A 16,311-nucleotide genomic window follows, 5' to 3' on the forward strand; every position below is an offset into this window, starting at 1 on the left:
ATTGTTTGTCTTCCTGGTATTAAACTTTACAAGTTCTTTATAACTTTTGGTTATTAACCCCTTATCAGATGCAATGTCAAATATATTCTCCCATTGTGTATTTGTCTTTTTATTCTGTTCTTATTGTCTTTAGCTGTGCAGAAGCTTTTTAGTTTAATAAAGTCCCATTTGTTTATCCTGTCTTTTATTTCACTTGCCTGTGGAGACAAATCAGCAAATATATTGCTGCGAGAGATGTCAGAGAGCTTAGTGCCTATGTTTTCTTCTAAGATGCTTATGGTTTCACGGCTTACATCTAAGTCTTTTATCCATTTTGAGTTTATTTTGTGAGTGGTGTAAGTTGGTGGTCTAGTTTCATTTTTTTGCAGGTAGCTGTCCAATTTTCCCAGCAGCATTTGTTGAAGAGGCTATCTTTATTCCATTGTATTTCCTTATGTCCTTTGTCAAATATCAGTTGTCCATAGAGCTGTGGGTTTATTTCTGGGTTCTCTGTTCTGTTCTGTTGATCTATGTGCCTATTCTTATGCCAGTACCAGGCTGTTTTGAGTACAATGGTCTTATAATATAACTTGATATCCGGAAGTGTGATACCTCCTGCTTTATTCTTCCTTTTCAGGATTGCTGAGGCTATTCGTGTTCTCTTTTGGTTCCATATAAATTTTTGGAATATGTGTTCTATATCTTTGAAGTAAGTCATTGGTATTTTAATCAGTATTGCATTGAATTTATAAATTGCTTTGGGTAATATAGTCATTTTAATGATGTTTATTCTTCCTAACCATGAGCACGGTATATGCCTCTACTTATTTGTATCTTTCCTGATTTCTTTTATCAATGTTTTATAGTTTTCCGAGTACAAGTCTTTAATCTCCTTGGTTAGATTTATTCCTAGGTACTTTATTTTTTTGGTTGCAGTGGTAAAGGGGATTGATTCCTTGATTTCTCTTTCTGACAGTTCATTATTAGTGTATAAAAATGCCTCTGATTTCTGAGTATTAATTTTATATCCTGCCACCTTGCTGAATTCATTTATAAGGTCTAGTAGTTTTTTGACTGAGACTATAGGGTTTTCTATATACAATATCATATCATCTGCAAATAATGATAGTTTTACTTCTTCTTTTCCAATTCGGATGCCTTTTATTTCTTCTTCTTGTCTGATTGCTGTGGCTAGGACTTCTAGAACTATGTTGAATAAGAGTGGTGAAAGGGGGCACCCCTGCCTTGTTCCTGATCTTAAGGGGATTGCTTTTAATTTTTGCCCATTGAGTATGATGTTGGCTGTGGGTTTGTCATAGATGATCTTTATCATGTTGAGGTATGTTCCCTGTATTCCCACTTTGCTGAGAGTTTTGATCATGAATGGGTGCTGGATTTTATCAAATGCTTTTTCTGCATCTATTGAAATTATCATGTGGTTTTTCTCCTTCCTTTTGTTTATGTGGTGAATCACATTGATTGATTTGCAAATATTGTACCAGCCTTGCCTCCCAAGAATAAATCCCACTTGATCATGGTGTATGATTTTTTTCATATATTGCTGGATCCGGTTTGCTAATATTTTGTTGAGGATTTTTGCATCTAAGTTTCAGAGATATTGGCCTATAATTTTCTTTTTTTGTGTTGTCTTTGCCTGGTTTTGGAATCAGAATGATGCTCGCCTCATAAAAGGAGTTTGGAAGTCTGCCTTCCTCTTGAATTTTTTGAAATAGCTTGAGAAGGATAGGAGTTAGTTCTTCTTTGAATATTTGGTAGAATTCACTTGTGAAGCCATCCGGCCCAGGACTTTTTTTGGGGGGGAGTTTTTTGATAACTGTTTCAATCTCATTTGTTTTAATAGGTGTGTTTAGGTTTTCTGATTCTTCCAGATTGATTTTTGGAAGATTATATGATTCAAGGAATTTGTCCATTTCTTCTAGGTGGTCTAGTTTTTTGGCGTATAGTTCTTCCTTGTATTTTCTTACAATATTTTGTATTTCTGTCATGTCAGTTGTTATTTCTCCACTCTCGTTTCTGATTTTATTTATTTGAGTCCTCTCTCTTTTTTTCTTGGTGAGTCTGGTTAAAGGTTCATTGATCTTGTTTACCTTTTCAAAGAACCAGCTCCTGGTTTCATTGGTCCTCTGTATTGTTTTTTTAGCCTCTATGTCATCTATTTCTGCTCTGATCTTTGTTATTTCCTTCCTTCTACTACCTCTGGGCTTTACTTGCTGTTCTTTTTCTAGTTCTTTTAGATGCAGGATTAAGTTGTTTATTTGAGCTTTTTCTAGCTTCTTGAGGTATGCCTGTAATACTATAAACTTCCCTCTCAGGACTGCTTTTGCTGTGTCCCATAAATTTTGAGTTGATATATGCTCATTATCGTTTGTTTCTAGGAATTTTTTAATTTCTTCTTTGATCTCAATGTTAACCCATTCATTATTTAATAACATGCTATTTAGTTTCCAAGTGTTTGAATGTTTTTCAATTTTTTTATTGTGGTTGATTTCTAGTTTAATGCCATTGTGATCAGAGAAGGTGCTCGATATGATTTCAATCTTTTTAAATTTGTTGAGACTGCCTTTGTGTCCTAACATGTGGTCTATTCTAGAGAATGTACCATGAGTGCTTGAAAAGAATGTATATTCTGCTCTTTTAGGGTGAAAGGTTCTGAAGATATCTATTAAATCGAGTTGATCTAATATGTCCTTTAAGTCTGCTGTTTCTTTGTTAATTTTCTTTCTTGAGGATCTATCTAATGATGTTAATAGGGTATTGAAATCCCCTACTATTATAATATTGCTGTTGATCTCGCCCTTTAAGTCCATCAAAGTCTGCTTTATATATTTAGGTGCTCCTATATTAGGTGCGTAGATATTTATAATGGTTATATCTTCCTTTTGGATTGCTCCCTTTATCATTATGTAATGATTTTTTTTATCTCTAACTATGGTCTTTATTTTAAAGTCCATTTTGTCTGATATAAGTATTGCTACCCCAGCTTTTTTTTCATTTCCATTTGCATGAAATATTTTTTTCCATCCTTTTATCTTCAGTCTGTGTGCATCTTTTAATTTAAGGTGTGTCTCTTTTAGACAGCACATGTATGGGTCCTGTTTTCTTATCCACGCAGCTACCCTATGTCTCTTGATCGGATCATTTAATCCATTAACACTTAAGGTTATTACTGATATGTAATTGTTTATTGCCATTTTTTTCTTTAAAACTGTATTCCTCTTTTGCTATATTCTTTTTTTCCTTTGATCTGTTTACAACAGGTCCCTTAGCATTTCTTGCAGCCTTGGTTTGGTTGCAGTGAATTCCTTGAGTTTTTTTTTGTCTATAAAGTTTTTTATTTCTCCTTCAACTTTAAATGATAGCCTTGCTGGATAAAGTAGTCTTGGTTGTAGGTTCTTGTTCTGCATTACTTTGAATATTTCTTGCCATTCCCTTCTGGCCTCTAGTGTTTCTGTTGAGAAGTCAGAAGTCATCCTTATGGGGGCTCCTTTGTAGGTGATAGTCTTTTATTCTCTAGCAGCTTTTAATATTTTCTCTTTATCATTTAGCTTTGGTATTTTAATTATGATGTGTCTTGGTGTTGGTTTCTTTGGGTTTCTCCTTAATGGAGTTCTCTGTGCTTCCTGAACATGTGAAATGTTTTCCTGCCTTAATTGAGGAAAGTTTTCCACTATGATATGTTTGAACAAAGTCTCTATCCCTTGTTCTTTCTCTTCTTCTTCAGGAACCCCTATGATGCGGATGTTATTTCTCTTCATGTTGTCACAGAGAGTTTCCTCAGACTTTTTGAGTCTCTTTTCTTTTTTGTACTCTGCTTCTGTGCCTTTATTTATTGTGTCCTCTAACTCGCTGATTCGATTCTCTGCTTCATCCATCCTGCTTTTAATTCCTTCCATTGTATTCTTTATTTCAGATATTGTATTTGTCATTTCTGACTGATTCTTTTTTATTATTTCAATGTCCTTTTTTTTTTTTTTTTTTCATTTTTCTGAAGCTGGAAACGGGGAGAGACAGTCAGACAGACTCCCGCATGCGCCCGACCGGGATCCACCCGGCACGCCCACCAGGGGCGACGCTCTTCCCACCAGGAGGAGATGCTCTGCCCATCCTGGGCGTCGCCATGTTGCGACCAGAGCCACTCTAGCGCCTGGGGCAGAGGCCACAGAGCCATCCCCAGCGCCCGGGCCATCTTTACTCCAATGGAGCCTTGGCTGCGGGAAGGGAAGAGAGAGACAGAGAGGAAAGCGCGGCGGAGGGGTGGAGAAGCAAATGGGCGCTTCTCCTGTGTGCCCTGGCCGGAATTGAACCCGGGTCCTCCGCACGCTAGGCCGACGCTCTACCGCTGAGCCATGTCCTTTTTTATATTTGTTATCTCTTTATTTTGGTTTTTGTAATGCCCATCTATGGTTGTTCTAATATCTTTGAGCATCCTAACAATCATTATTTTAAACTCTGCATCTGGTAATTTGGTTATATTTGATTCACTTAGGTCCTTTTCTGGGATTTCTCTTGGTTTATTTGTGTTGTATTTCTCTGCCTCTGCATTTTCTCTTCATGGGAGTGGCTGTGATCTTGCGCTCAGGTGCAGAAGCATTTGTGGCCTTGGCCTTTGCCCCGCCCCCATGTGTGACGTTATGCCCAGTCCAGAGGGCACTGGCAAGCACCTTTGCTCAGCTGCGGGTCTCCGCCTGTTTCCGGGCTTTCGCCCTGCCCTTGCAGGAGGAGCCCACTTGAGGAACGGCTGTTAGCCTTGGTTTTACTGCCAGGCAGGACTGTGTGTGCAAGCTCAGCTCAGTAGCGAAACTCCGCTTGTTCTGGGCTTTTGGCTCCACCCCCGTGGGAGGAGCCGGCTCCCAAGTCAGACCGCAAGCCTGGGTTGCATGGGCGGGGCAAGGCTGTGCTCCTGTGCCTTTGCTCAGGGGCTGGTCTCCACCCTTTCTGGGGTTCCCGCCCTTCTCCCACAGGCTGGATTACAGGCTGCCGGCAGCTGAGTTTGATCGCTTTTGCATGCCCCCTTCTCCCCAGCTGCGCAAGATTGAGCTCACACCTGAACCCAATGGTGGCCAGCTGGCTTCTGCCCCTGCCAGCAGAACCGTGCTTTTGTCTCCTGCTGCCTGCCCTCTGGTGAGCCCTCAGCCGCGTTGATGGGGGCGTTGCAGCTCGGACCCTAAGACTCACTTCTGTAGACCCAAAAGCTCCCTCCTTCTATGCGACTCTGCTCTGAATGCCACGGGGGAGCTTGTTTGGCTGCTCTCTTGCTTCCCTTTGCTAGTATTGCTGTTTCCAGGGGAAATATTCATTTCAGCTTTGGGGAGTGACTCTTCCCCGGGGTTAGGGTGGCTCTCTCCCAAAATGTTTCTCCCTGTGCCTCCTAGATTACACTCTCTTCCTGTTACTCTGGTCCTCTCCTCTCTCCCCGTCCCCAGGAGCCCCAGGTGAGTGGTTGTGAGAGAGATGTTCTGCGCGGTCCCTTTAAGAAGGATCCTGGGTCTGAGAAATCAAACTCTTTCTCACAAACAGTATCCTGATTTGTTTCCAGCTAAATACTGTCCTTATGCCTCTTCTGGGCTCTGGGGCTGCAGGCTGGGACTTTGTTCCTGGGGCTCAGGACCCTTCCCCCTCTGCTAAACTCACTTCCCACCACGTGAGTTTCTCCCTGCTGCCGTTTGCTCCGGGGAGCTGGGCAGCCCTCTCCGTGTTTCCGCTTTTCCTACCAGTCTCGGTGTGGCTTCTTCAGTGTTCCTTGGTTGAAGAGTCCTCTTAGTTTAGTCCAAAGTTGGTTTTTCCAGATGATAGTTCTTAAAATTAGTTTGTAATCCACTTTGGTTCAGGGAGGTAGATGTTGGTACATCTGCCTACTCCAGCACCATCTTGTCTCCAAAAAAAGAAATCTTGATTCATAGGGAGACTCTGGTGTGCTTCCTGTTAACTGAATAAAGTAGTTAGTGTTTTCTTATTTCAGAATTTGGAAAATCATTATTATCTGTGACAGGGTCTTTTGTTTCTTTTTACATTTATAAAATTGTCACAGTAAGATGAGATGGTCCACTTTTTATTCTTATTCCATTATTACATATTTCCTTGTTAATTTTGTTTCTTAGCTAAAGTGCCACCAAATGTTTAAACATAATTTCTGCAAGATTTTTTGCATTGATTTTCATTGTGATTACACTCACCTGAGTTCCACAGATAAACCCAAACAGCCTTTAGAACACATACAAAGATCCACCAATTATGAATGTTCAGTTGGTAAATTAGGATTTTGCTCACTGCTCACATGTGTTCTGTGACAAGCTTTTGCAGTGTTTTATAGTATATAATTTCCCTGGAGCCTCTATATTGATTACTTTTCCATTTTAGCACCCAGTGTTGGCATCAGATCTCACTGCTTCAATTTTTCCTTGCTCTGATGATCAGAAACCATTGTTCTATTCTATTAAATTTTGTTTGTTCATTTCTTAAAGAGAAGAGTCCATAAAATTCTCTACACAAGATCCCTAGTTTTGAGCCTAATGCTTTCTTGAAAATGACTGTGAAAAATGAATATGGAAAAATAAACTACTGACTTAACAGGTTATAAGAGTTTTCACTCTTTGATGACTAAACTTATTTTATAACTATTGCTGATTCAAAATATTTAAATATTTAAAAATTTCTGAGTGTTATCCGGTGACTATATGGCTACCTCAAACACTACCATAGAGTCAACATGGTATACAGATAAAAGTTATTTTATCATTAAAGCTCTTATCTCAGAATTCATTTCTCCAAATTTTATTGAAGAAATATTTAGTTGACAGAGAAATTCACTTTTTTGGTTGGGATAAAGAACTTTTTGATTGGCATTGCATAGCTAATATGTACAATGACACATGGATTAAACTGACATTTTAGAAACATTTCCAACTCACACCCATTTGCCTATTCTTAGAAAAGGTTGGCATCCTTCAATCATTACCCAGTTGCTGAACAATGCCCATGGAGGGCTGTGTTTGGCCGGCCAAATGGAGGTATTAGCAACGATGGGGCCACTCGTGTGTCCTCTGAAACAGAGCTCTGGGGAGGATGAGCCCTGCGTCTGACTCAGAAAAGCATTATGCTCAATGTTCTCAGTACCATAAATCTCTTATATTATTTCCTTTGTAGAGCTTTTCATCTGAAAACTAGAAAAAAATAAAACAATAACAACAACAGACACATAATAGCAACATGGTAACTTAGCTCTTTTTACTCTTAAGAGTTTTTCAGATAGTTTTCTTATTTTTACCACTATTGCTTCTGGCCATAAGACAGTCCCACATTTCTTGAAAGACTGGACTATTATGAAAAAGTTGCCCTGGCCAGTTGGCTCAGCGGTAGAGCGTCGGCCTAGTGTGCGGAGGACCCGTGTTCGATTCCCGGCCAGGGCACAAAGGAGAAGCACCCATTTGCTTCTCCACCCCTCCACCGCACCTTCCTCTCTGTCTCTCTCTTCCCCTCCCGCAGCCAAGGCTCCATTGGAGCAAAGATGGCCCAGGCGCTGGGGATGGCTCTGTGGCCTCTGCCTCAGGCGCTAGAGTGGCTCTGGTCGCAACATGGCGACACCCAGGATGGGCAGAGCATTGCTCCCTGGTGGGCAGAGCATCGCCCCTGGTGGGCGTGCCGGGTGGATCCCGGTCGGCACATGCGGGAGTCTGTCTGACTGTCTCTCCCCGTTTCCAGCTTCAGAAAAATGCAAAAAAAAAAAAAAAAAGAAAAAGTTATCAGGGCAGAAGAACTTGATCCAGGAGGCTTATAAGACGTTGTTCATCAGAGTGTGATCCTCAGTCCAGCAGGACGGGCATCACCTGAGAGCTTGTTAGCAACACCAGCTCTCCGGCCCACCCAGATCTGCTGAACCAGAGTCTGCATGTCAGTCCAGTTCCCAGGTGATTCGTGGGCACATTGCAGCTTGAGAGCACTGCTTCAAGTGGCCACCGTGACAATGACAGCTCCTGTGAGGACTCCTGCTGAGCACTGCACAAGTGGGCTCTCTATTTCAATCACTGTGCTGAGTGTTTTCATGCATTATTTTTTATAAACTGCACCAAAGCTATCGCAGATATATCAATAGTACTCTCTCCATTTTGTGAATAAGCTAAAAGCATAGAGGGGTTAAGTATTTAACTTCCTTGGAGCTAATCATCTAGTTTGCAGCAGACTGGGGATCTGAACTATGGTCAGTTTGTCACCCAAGTTTATCCGCTTGGTCAGGGCAATCTGTTTATTCAACTGGGAAATGTTTTCAGCATTCTCAAAGTGTTAAAGGATAATTTTAATAAAATCATGTCTCTCATACAGATAGGAAAATGAGCCCTTTTAAAATATTTTATTTAGCTCATCAATGACAAAACTGGTAAGGTGTTACAATCGGATCAAAGGAACAGATGCATGTTTAGATTGGGGATATTAGGATGAATGTGCAAAAGGGAGGCAATTAGAATTTTTCCACTGTGGGGGAGAGTTGTCTCTCCACTGGACATAATTTATTTGCATGCCTATAGACATGAATTATTATGCATTGCTGTCAGCTAGCTACAATTTAAAGAATTGTAAAATAGCTATGTTAAAAAATATTCATGACATTTGTTAAAATTGTAGGGCAGACGTTATTCAGTTCTGTCATGATAGGTATAGAGGCCATTGCATTGGCGCCATGGGGGATAGAGATTGAGCTCTTCTCTAAACACAATAAGGGAATGTGGGAATGTATAGCAAAGGAGTGGGGCAGGGCTCAGTGGATAGTCTTAAAGAAGATTCAACTGAGTAAATTTTAAAGATCTTATTGGCTTTGAATTATTCAGTGATTCCTGAACAAGGCAGCCTCTCCTCCAGCAGATAGAGAGGAGCTTCAAAGAGCTACGGGAAAGGAAAGGTTTTAAAGTCAGAAAGAGAGTGGGACAAGGAGGTTTTTAAATAAAGAGTGCAAAAAATAGATTGTTTCATGCTTATGTCCCTTTCCTGTGTGGGATGTAAGGACTCTATAAGGCTGATTACCTCTCTAGGGCTGACAAGGTAATTCCAGATTGACTGGTGAAACATTAGAGGCTGAAGCTGCAATTAGGTGAAGTATTAAATCTTGGTTTGCTGATGTGGGGCTTAGCACAGGTGACTCCATTTTGGCTCTCCTATTTGTTTGTTAACAATGGAAAATTACTAAAAGGAAGCATCAAGAGTAAGAAGCAATTATAGCTAATCTGGCCTGACAGTATTCTTGCTGAAGGCAGGCCAGGGTGATTAGACATTACCTGGGGATGCTGAAGGATGAGGAATTTGGTCAAATATTGAGGCTGATCACATGTGGAGGATGAGGAGTTATAGCTAAACTGACTTAGTAAGCTTCATGCTAAAATTGGGCTCTTAACACCTTGCCCAAGGATTGGGCCTAGTTGAAAAGAACTCAGAGGAGCGTAACTAGAGTTTGGTCAAGGAGAGACTCGTTGTCAACAAATACAGACTCAATTAGTCGACCTGGAGTGGGGACAAGGGAGCGGTGCTGTAGACCAGGGTTTTCCAACTGCCGGTCCATGGATCAGTCTGCCAGAAATTTCATGCTGGTCCATGAAAGGGTTAACCACCCTGATGTTGTATGAAGGCTATAGACCCAATGATCTTAGTTAAATTTGTTTATGGTCGGGATGATTTCTGCCTTAGTGGTCCCCGAAATAATTCTCCTATTTTCCCAGTTGCTAAGTGTAAACAAGTTGGAAACCACTGCTGTAGATAATGAATAGCTCTCTATTAAAGCACAAAATGTTTCCCATAAGGGGAGGTAGAATAGCATAATGGTGAAGAATATGGTGTCTGAATTCAAAACTGCATTCCAGTTCTAACCAGCAGAGTAACTTTAGGTATGTTCTTTAACCTTATAGTGTCTTATTTTCCTCATCTGGTAAGCAGACACAGTGCCCATCTTGTCTACCCATTGTTAGGTGTAAATGAGATGACAGCTACATAAGGTGTTTCAAACAGTACCAGACACCTCATGACCATCCAATAGATGTTGTGATTGCGATCTGCATCCTTAACAGGAGGTATATCAGAATATTTTGCATCAAGTATTAAAATTGTACTCAATTTATCCAAGATTTTTTAATTCAAAGCAACCTAAAGAGTTCCAAACAATCTTGGCTGTGTAGAGTAAGGAAGTATTGTTTAAGGTGGGTTAAAAAATGTGGAAACTGCTCTGTAGATGAAGTCTGCCCTACCTCTGCATACTGAATTTTTCTCTAGCCCCCAAGGGTTAGCCCCTCTTAAGAACCAGTGAAATGAGACACAAGTGTCCTAACAATTGTCACTTGTTTTCTTCCCATCAGCCCCTTTGTAGATTTTATGTCTTCTTTGCTAAAGGCTCCATTTTCTATTTAGGATCCTACTCTTGCCTACCCGGATTTAAATCTTAAATTTCTATATCAGAATTGTCCTTTTGGTAACCCTCACTTCAACCTTCTCAAGTAAGTTAATGCTTCCTGTCTGTTCCAAAAGATGGTGAAGCCATACGCACTTGTTCCTCTTGGGACAAGCAGTTGAGTGGAGGGGACTGAAATTCAGAGGAAGTGAGAGTCTATTTGGTTCATTGCATTGGATTCTTCCTTTAACATCATCATGACAGGTAGTGATTCTGTTAATAGTTAAGGGAAATTTTGTGCTTCAGTGGGTAAGTTTGCATTGTTCAGATCACACACCTTAGAGTTATTGGGCTCGAATCCTTGGGAGCAGTTTTACAACACTGTATGTCATAGTTAATGCAGAGCAATAAAAAACAATTCTTGTCCACAAGTATGCAAATTACATTCTTCCTGGTCAAGGTCCAATTGACTTACTTCCCTGTCCATCCCATCAGTTTCTAGTTTCACCTCTGTTTGCACATTCATCTCAGTATTCTGATCTATAAATGTGTCTTTGCTTTTCTTCTCCTGGTTCCCTCATTATGAATAAAACAGAACCTTTAATGTTTGTTTATTTTATATCTGTAGGAAATTTATGATTTTATATTTTTGAAAATGATTTTCAACAATGGTGGGGGGCCTGAAATACTGTAAGGTAGCTAATATAGTAGTAGAGAACTAGCTAATTACTCTTTGTCAAGGACAACCAAACGCAGGTAAAAATGAAGAGAAAGCCAAGTTAACAGATTATTTGCAGAACTTTTTGCAAGTTCAGTTAGCTGTAGTGTTCATGTATAAAAGGTGACATTCTATGTAGTCATTTTAAAAGCAGTTTCTATTTTGAATTAAATGCCATCTACCAAAACACAGATTTATGGTTTCTTAACATTAATATGATTACAGAAAATAGCGAGCATTCACTCTGCAAACAGCATGGTAAGTGTGAGTTCACCTGTCTGTCCTCCTCATCAGACTCTGTTCCAAGGAAGCAGGGACACCATCTTGTTCACTTTCCTCCTTCCGCAGCCTCCAGTCACACATTGGTATGGGCTCCATTGATACCTGGTGAATGACTGAACAGAGAGACAGTCCAGGGTCTGCCCATCTCTGTAAGCACCAAGACTTGGTTTTGTTAGTTCTTGTATACAATTGATATGTCAAAAGCAGATTTGTGTAAATCAAGCTCATAGGCAAGTGATTTATAAATAAAAATATTAGCCAATTGAAGAGGGTATTCAAACTATGCAGTGGTTTGGATGCATGCTTTTCCTTCTCTCGGAAGCTACACAGGAGAGGGCACATTATAGTTAGCTGTCTGCTTGATGTGTGTGAAGTCAGAGCACAGATGGCCACTATCGCCTCTGTGCTGGAGGCGGGCCAGGCCTTTCTACCCCTCTACAGGGGGATTTCTGCTGGTGGTCCGCATGGGGAAGGGACATGAGAAGTATATGGTAGAATTCTTATTCTTTGGGCTTTTTTGTTTGCATTTTTTGTCTGCATTGCCCATCTGCTTAGAAATTCTTTCTCCAGAGAGATTAACATTGATTAGATTTTAAGCTTTTCATTGAGTTACACAATCTAGTTTTGCCCCTCCATGGCCAATGTAAATAGAATTTGGGATGTTCTTGAAACCTCTTTGTCACCTACAGGCAGATCATTTTGAGGGATGTTTTACTTGTCCAGGGGACTGGTTGCATGATTGCTCTAATTATGCTCAGAAGGCAATGTAACTCTGTTGTAGAGATTATTGTAGATGTCCTTTAAGTATGGATGACATTGTTTTGTAGGGATCAAATCACTTGATTTTTTTTTGAGATTTTTTTTTGCATTATCAGAGTCTTAATTTTAATGATTTTTCTGGATTCTCTTAGCTTCTCACTAGTGTGTGCAATCTTGCCAGGTGGTTTTGTAAACTGATCACTTTCAATTCAAAATAGACCTAGAAAGAGAGAATTTCTAAAAAGCAGATCAGCTATGCAGATTATAATGATAACGGAAATACTTGTTTTTGTGTGTGTTTCCTCCCAAATCTTATTGAAGACTTTTTTTCCCTCCAACATACTGAAATGATGAAATGTGCCTGAAGGCTTGGCTGCCAGTAGCAAACAAACAAATTCAATAATTAAATAATGAAAACAGTCAGCATTTATAACAGACTTACAAGGAACGGAAAAAGGAAGAATTTGTACCATTTAAGGTTAAGCAAACTGTCAATAAAAGATGAGTCATGATCAGGGGCTCTGTATACCCTGCTAAGGGGTGCAGAGCATATCCTGAGGCTGATGGGAGTTATGGAAGGTCCTGGAGCAGGAACACGATATGATCAAATGCACGTGAGGCCACTCGTCTCAGGGGCAGCGAGGATGGAGCTGAAGGGAAAAGAGGTTGGTTGAGTTGTTTCGAGAAAACAGGCAGGCTGCAAAGACAAGAGGCCTGGAGAGAGTCCTGGGAAATATTGCAGCTGAATACCAAACAGTTGCTTTAAAGTAACAGGCAGAATAAAAAGCAACTCTGGGAGACACCAACACTTACGGATTGTCCAAGAAAGAACCCGCAAAATGGCCCTGATCAGAGGTAGAAAAACAAGGAGAGAAGACCGTGATGAAAACAGGTGCAGAGTGAGTGGTCAGTGGTTCAGATACTTCTGGGGGGTGGCGGTGGTGAAGGAAGATGACTGAAATATGCCCTGAATTTGGAGATGCTTTTCAAGAATGGTTGGATATGTAGGTAAAGAAAAGATAAAGAAAGGGTTGCAGTTTGAAGGAGGAGCAAGGCATTCAGTAGATGAGCAGAATGAGTTGTTCGGGTGGTTGTTGACTTTGACATGGTAGAGAATTGAGCATGAGAAGGAGGCGACAGTGGAGGGAAAAGTTGAATACTCAATAAAAGAAAAATGAAGGAATGGGCCTGGATTTTAGAGGAAACAGGGAGGGGTGGGAGGGCAGGTGGCTTGTCCTTTTGTTAGAGGAGAGACACTTTTTTCTCTGAGATAGCAAATGAAGATGGCTTATAGCTAAATGTCAGTTAATACCAGGCAGCATCATTTTTTTTTTCTAAAACAGGAAGCATGATTAAGTTAGGAAGGCACAGAATGGTAAAGACAGCAAAAACAGTGAATGTGGAAAGTAGCCATTGAGGGAAATAGAAGGCAGAGGTCGCTGTTGCCACATAATAGAACTGTTATGGTGGACAGACGGCCAAGCAAATTGGATGGACAACCACAAATTTATCAAGGCAGCAATCTACGTATAGTGAGATTTTTTTTTTTCCCTTAGCAGTCCTAGGGGCTTCGATATAGAAATGTGTAATTCCAGGGGTACTATTGCTCCCTTATCACAGATTTGCCAGGTGTGTGTGATAAAATGTCGAGGGAGCGGGGAACTGAGAATTCTGGTTAGATACTACAAATGCTACAGATGAGCAGACAAGCAATCTTACATAGTGACAAGTGGGCAGAGACTGTGATCTTATCATGGAGCAATTAAAGAGGTATCGCCGGGGCCGTGAGAGCCATCTCGGCAGTCTGGTGTGGGAGACTTCAAGCACTGACTTGGTCCACCGAGTTCTAATAGATCTCTGAGACGGTGGCCGCTGTCCCTTCCATGACTTGTTTTGGAAGCAACTGCACGGTTTGGCAGATCGTGTATGGACTGACCCTTTTTCTCTTCATTAGCTAATTCTACAATATAATAGTTAAGAAGTGGTTGCAAGGGGTTTTCATCAGAAAATTAAAATTAAAGCATCAGAGCTGATGGAAACAGAATTACTATTTTGGACCCACGAGTCTGGCCCGGGGGATTTTGGTTCCTACAGCTGACCTGGCAGCCTTCCTGACTCCTGGGCATTTTCTGTCCCAGACCCAAGTGTGCAGGCTGCCAACTTCAGTTAGTTTTAGGGGCTCCCTGTCCGTGTATATCCTGGACTTCTCCCTGAACGTGAGCTTCCCGGCAGCAGGCAGTGTGCGAATGGCAGGCTGCATCTCTGTGGCTTCCCCTACCATTTCCCGTTCGCCCTGTCGTCAGCCCTTTTGGGTGTGTGTGCCTTTCCAACCTGACCCCAGTATGCCTTCCTGGGGTTACAGGTCGGCCCAGACTCGTCTTGTACAATCTCTCCTTTCACTAGGCTGCCTCTCACTCCAGGTCTTTGGAATCCCTGCTTTCCTCTCAATCAATTTCTCTGTCCTCTTTGACTTAGCCGAGAGATGTTCCCAAATTAGAAGTCAAGGAGGATTCAATCTAATGTCTTTATCCACAGTGGGTGCCAGCTTCTCAAATTGGATGTGTCCACAGGTCATGTCCTCTCTTAAGTCAAACTCAGAGGACTTCTTCTTTCAAAGACAAGCAGCTTTTTCATGGTTCTCCTCAGGAACGCAGATTCAAGGACATTTAGTTCTCACTTATTTACACAACAGAGAGAGTGACACATTTAGTTAGGTGATCTAGTCCTTTTTCTGGAAGATCTAATGCCTTCCCCTTCTCCAGGGACTCCTCACATCTTTGTAGTTTTTAAAATTTATTTTCATATCTTTTTATTTATTTTAGAGTGAGAGGAAGAAAGAGAGAGAAATATTGATTTGTTGTTCCACTTATTCATACACTCATTGGTTGATTCTTATACGTGCTTTGACCAAGGATTGAACCCACAACCTTGGCGTATCAGGACAGTGCTCTAACCAATTTAGCTACCTGGCCAGGGCAGGTCCTCAAGCATTTTAAAACAAGGCAGTTATTCTTTTGACTTGTATTCCTGTCACTGAATAACAAACATTGTTGAAAACAACATGAACTGGGAGATTTGTCTAAGAGGTTGTAAAAGGAACTGTATTGGTCAGTGCCTAATGTAGGCAAACATTTGAAGTTTACGGATTCTGCATGTGACTACTTTAACATTTTCCCAGGAAGGTTTTAATAACAATAGAGAAAAAGGAAGAAAACGGTGAAGACTCTTTAATTGCAAAGGAGACAGGAGAGAAATAGAAAGAAAAGGGAATTAAAGGGGCTTCCCTTTCTGTTCCTTTCACTGGGAAGGTTATTACCTCTGTAGTAATAACACTTGTTGGTTTGAGGAGAGAACACAATGATGTATTTAGGAGAATAAGAACAAAGCATTTGTTCAGTGACTTCTGTGTGTCAGGCAGTTTTAAACACATCCTGTATAATCCCTAGTCTTAGTTCATTTGGGCTGGTGTAACAGAATGCCACAGACTGGCGCTTTATAAACAACAGATATTTATTTCTCACAGTTCTGGAGGCTGAGAAATTCAAGATCATGGTACATGTAGATCTGGGGTCTGGCGAGGTTCTGATTCTTCATAGATGGCCATCTGTTCTCTGTAACCTCACAGGGAGCCAAGGACTCTCTCAGGCCAATTCTTTAAGTCCCACTCGTGAGGACTCCCCCTTCATGATCTTGTTACCTCCCCAAAGTCTCCACCACTTATTACCATCACCTTGGGGAATTTCAACAAATAAATTTAGGGGGACACAGACATTCAATTGACAGCATCCCTATAACTATTCGATTGAGTAAAGATTGTAAAAAGGAAACCCTTAGGCTCCAAGACCACAGTCAGAGAGCGGAGCCCAGATTCAAAGCCTGGTCCTGCTGACACTTGACGGTGGTTTTTCCTATGACGTCACTCTCTCAGGGCAGACCCTTGTGTTTGCCTTCCATGGGTCTTCTGTGATTTAGTTGGGCAAGACTGTTTTGACTTTATTAACAAAGATACTTTCTAATTTAAGGAAAGTTATATGACATTAAATCCTATGGGTGCATGCTCGTCACAGTTTTACAATTCAATATTGCAAAGCCATCATAATTCAAAGCACTGCTGGCTTGGTAATTTGCTTCATTAACAGCACTGCCTGAATAAAATACACAGCCAATTAGAAATAAACAAATCCTGGAA

General features: G+C 40.9%; 1 protein-coding gene across 2 annotated transcripts in view; it reads left to right on the forward strand.

The window, feature by feature from the left end:
• The window catches only part of ST8SIA6 (ST8 alpha-N-acetyl-neuraminide alpha-2,8-sialyltransferase 6), a 202,935-nt gene that overhangs the window by 95,647 nt on the left and 90,977 nt on the right, over positions 1-16,311 (forward strand). The window lies entirely within an intron of this gene.

The sequence above is a fragment of the Saccopteryx bilineata genome, chromosome 5 (assembly GCF_036850765.1).
Source record: "Saccopteryx bilineata isolate mSacBil1 chromosome 5, mSacBil1_pri_phased_curated, whole genome shotgun sequence".
In the NCBI taxonomy this organism is placed as follows: domain Eukaryota; kingdom Metazoa; phylum Chordata; class Mammalia; order Chiroptera; family Emballonuridae; genus Saccopteryx; species Saccopteryx bilineata.